The 4333-nt window shown below is 42.9% G+C and overlaps 1 long non-coding RNA gene across 1 annotated transcript; it reads right to left on the minus strand.

Moving 5' to 3' along the window:
• Positions 1 to 1401: 1401 nt before the first annotated feature.
• LOC103102653 (uncharacterized) lies at positions 1402 to 4085 on the minus strand. The gene is made up of 2 exons (XR_472273.2): positions 3835 to 4085; positions 1402 to 1508 (listed from the first exon to the last, which is right to left on the minus strand). It is a non-coding gene; the product is annotated as an uncharacterized LOC103102653 (long non-coding RNA).
• Positions 4086 to 4333: the final 248 nt, after the last annotated feature.

Consider the following 4333-nt stretch of genomic DNA (forward strand, 5'->3'; position numbering starts at 1 on the left):
TCTTCCTCTTTTTAATTTTTGGCTTCCATTTGTTTTCTCAGAACTTAGCAGAGTGACCAACACATTGCAAACACTCAATTTAATTGCACAGCGCTCTTGGATGAACTGATTTTCATTGATTGTTCATTGATAATAATTGTCTTATCCCAGAGGTGTTTGACCTTGTAGAATATAGAATCAAGGATATGCAAAGATAAAAGGTGAATGAAGGTTTGAGATCTCCTGAGGGACATCTCAGAGTTGTGCCCCAGTGGATATCCAGAGACCCCAAAGAAACACCCAGAAAGCCTCAGCATATACTTCATCATCATTACTGAATGAGATTATTTTTTTAAACCCTTATCTTCCATCTTAGAATCAATACTGTCTATTGGTTCCAAGGTAGAAGATTGGCAAAGGCTAGGCAAGGGGGGTTAAGTGACTTGCCCAGGGTCACACAGCTAGGAAATGTCTGAGGCCAAATTTGAACCCAGGACCTCCTGTCTCTGGGCCTGGTTCTCAATTCACTGAGCCACTTAGCTGCCCCCAGGAGATTATATTTTTTAAAGCTCCTAGTACAGTGTCTGACACATAGTAGGTGTTAATAAATACTTATTCCATTCCCATATTTCTAGGGACCCTCATAAAATCGTTTCCCATATTTGTTGGTCTGCCCTCATATTGTGGTATCCTCCCAAAGTCCATTGGGAGAAAAGTTATAGTCTGAAGCAAGTCTTTCCATCGAGGAACTCCAAGCACCAATTTACAGATCATTTATAATTTACAGCTTAATTACAGATATTTGCCAGATACCTAAGGAAAGGGAAGATCTGTGGGAGAGGTCCCTAGTGGGCTATATACCATCACTGTAGCTAACTCTCTTCCAGTCTCTGATATCCCCCTAATAATCTCAAGTGCCCTCCCATCCCCAACCTCCAAATCAGTATCACCTAGGGCAAGGGAGACTCTCCATCCTTGGCCAGGGATGATTCCTGCATTTGGTTATTTTTTTTTCCAGGCTCCATAGTATCAGAGGGATATGGAGACTTTGAGGTTGTAATCAGGACCAGGGGAGGGCCACGAAGACTGGGAAGCAGACCTTCCCAGTGGGCAAAAAGGAAAGAACTGACGGAGCTGGAAATTGAGGCTGAGAGACTGAGATGGGAGAAAAGACCATTCTAGATCACTGAGAAGAAAAGTCTCCCGGTGGGAAATTTAGCTTCCAGAAGGATGGATGAAGTGATCTGCTAGATCTCATCTAACTCCACCAGGGAGCATCCCCTGGAATGGGCTGCCCCAGTCCCATTCTCTACACCTGACCGGATGTTGAAGGAACCAGGATAGGAGATGGGGAAGGGCAGAGAATAGAGAGGTTTAAGGTCTTAGACGTTCATGAAAGGACTGGTAGACCAGACAAGGGGCCAATGAGTCATCCTTCCTCTTCTGTTCCCAGCTATTTACATCTCGAGATCTCTAAGCACTGCTCTTCTTTCAAGGTGGTGAAGCCTGGCTGCATTGCCTGTTCTCTCCTATAATGATTAGGAAAGAACCATTACTCACATTTATATAGCTAGCCCACATATAAAACAAGCCTGTGAACTAGGTAGAAGTGAGTGTGGCATCATTATACCCACTTTACAGATAAGTGAAGAATTCACGTTCATTTTTTCTGACTTCTTTCTCTTGTACCAGAGTGCTTTCTCTCTCCAGACTTCAGCCAGGAGCTTATATCTGGTCCCGGGTCCCTAGACATGCCCACTTAATGGGACCCCCTTTTACCCAGACTCTCCGGGTCAACTCTGCAGAGTCAGTTTCCTTAAACCAAAGATAACCATCATTTGTGCTCTTTGCATGCAGTCCTCCTGCCTCGTATCCAACCCTCAGGAGCTCATAGCACCAAAGGAACTCTATGTATGCCTGACTTTTTATAGTACACAGAAAGCAGGAAATGGAAATAATAATAAAATAAACAGATACAGCAACACAAGATATTCCCATAACTCTATGACACGGGGCTGGGATAAGCCTTGATTAAATAGTTCAACATCCCGCACTCCCATCTTATATAGCTGAGGAAACTCAGTTCCCTCTCAGAGAGGACAATTAATATGCCCCAAGCCAGAGATTTAATCAATATCATGGCTCATATTCAACCCCAGGTTTTCTTTTTTGATTTTTGATTTTTATTTATTAAAATTTTTTACCAATTACATATATCAAATTTCCAAATTGTTTCCCTCTCTCCTTCCCTCCCCTATCCCGGAACTGCCAAGCAATTCCACCTCACACCCAGGTTTTCTGAACACAGCTTTAGTTCTCTCTCCCTCCCTCTCCCCCCTCCCCTCTCTCTCTCACTCTCTCTTTCTCTCTTTCTCTGTCTCTATCTGTCTCCCTCCCTCTCCCTCTCCCGCTTCTTCTCTCTCTCTCTCAAATCCTTACTTTCAGTCCCAGTAACAACCCTAGGAGAGATGGGCAAGAGCTAGACAAATGAGGTTAAGTGATTTGCTTAGGGTCACACAGCTAGGAATTATCTGAGGTCAGATTTGAACACAGGTCCTCCTGACTGGGGGGGGGGGGGCTCTGCCACCTGGCTGTCTCTTACAGCTATAAATTCTCTTCTCATTATGTCATCCTCAATTTAGGTACCAAGTTGTCATCTATCAGCAGTTGTCTTAGGGCCTTTCCGTATTCCTCCCATATTTATCCCTATTCTCTCTCCTTTCCCCTCCTTGTTTTTAACCAGTGGGGCTGGACCTTTTAGCTTTGCTGTAGTGAAAATAGTGAATTGGAAATCAGAAGAACTGAGTATTGGTGGAAGGAAGGAAGCAAGCAAGCATTTGTTTGTTTATTTAAACTCTTTATCTTCCATCTTAGAATCAATACTGTGTATTGGTTCCAAGGCAGAAGAATGGTAAGTGGAGGTTATGAGAGTTAAGTGACTTGCCCAGGGTCACACAACAGGGAAGTATCTGAAGCCAAATTTGAACCAAGACCCTCCTGTCTCTAGGCTTGGATCTCAATCTACTCAGCTATTTAGCTGTTCCTAGAAGCAAAACATTTATTAAGTTCTTACTATGTGCCAAGCTCTAAGTACTATAGTAATCCCATTGTATGACTGAAACACAGGCAGATAAAGGTGAAGTGCCTTTCCTAGAGTCACACAGCTAGTAAATATCTGAGACTGAATTTGAACTTGGGTCTTCCTGACTCTATGTCAAAGGGATATGTGCACTGTGGCCCCACCTAGTTGTCAGTAGTTTCAGGAAAGAGAAGGTGAACATTCATTGAACATCTACTATGTGCTAGGTGCTTGGGAGACAAGGACCAAAATGAAATAATCCCTATCCTCAAGGAGGTCAGTGTAATAGCCAGTAATCTAGTCTGGATCAAAACTGGAGTATATGAAGGGGAATATAGTGAAATAATGTTGGAAAAGTTGCTTAAAACCAGATTGTGAGGGGCTTCTCATACCAGTATAAAGAGGGTCTGAAGAAATGTAGAGAGTCCCTTCAATGGCACCAGCCAACATGGAACCATGGGGATCCTACTCCCAAGAGAACCATAATGATGTGAATAGAGGTATCTTGGAGAGACTATGAATGATATAGGGAAATATCTCACCTGGTTCTCGTTTTCGAAATATGTGTGAAGAGGAGCCTGGTTTGCTGTGAGGCTAAAGGAAAGTATCCCTTTGTGCTACAATGGAAATTTAAGGGAAAGGGGAAAGGTTTGGAGGAAGGGAGATGAGGAAGGAAAGGGGATAATGGACCAGCTTACTATTAGCCCCAGATACTAACCCCACTATAGTTATTTTCTAAGCTTAACCTTGTCTAAACTAAACTAAACTAATGTTACCTAAAGATAAATCCAAATTGGCAGCCCAGATTCTCACACTGAGTCCTTGGTGGGTCAGACAGCAGAAATCCAGTTGTAGAGTCCTTAGAAGCTCCAGGGAAGGGAGAAATTCTTTTCCAAAATCACTCTGTCCACCAGAATGAGTGGGAAACTTCTCAACCTTGTCTTGATGTTATTCTAAGGCAGACTGCTTGAAAGATGGGTTTGTCCAGGGAGAGTCCTAGAGTCACACCTTCAGTCTTGACCTCCAGTTTCAGACTCACAGTTGAAAAACTTTCAACAGCTTGGAATTCTGACCCAGTCAGCTCTCATACAGAATCCAGGCTTGTCAATCATTCCTTGCAATCTACTTTGCACCTTCCCTTGCTACATTTGGAAGTAAATATTCCTTTTGTAAAAAGCTTCCTATTTAATCACTTTACAAAGCTTAAAGTCACTGACCTGAATCAATGAGATAACACAACCTGTGGGGGCTCAAGGAATTGGAAATGAAAAAAAG

The sequence above is a fragment of the Monodelphis domestica genome, chromosome 5 (assembly GCF_027887165.1).
Source record: "Monodelphis domestica isolate mMonDom1 chromosome 5, mMonDom1.pri, whole genome shotgun sequence".
NCBI lineage: Eukaryota > Metazoa > Chordata > Mammalia > Didelphimorphia > Didelphidae > Monodelphis > Monodelphis domestica.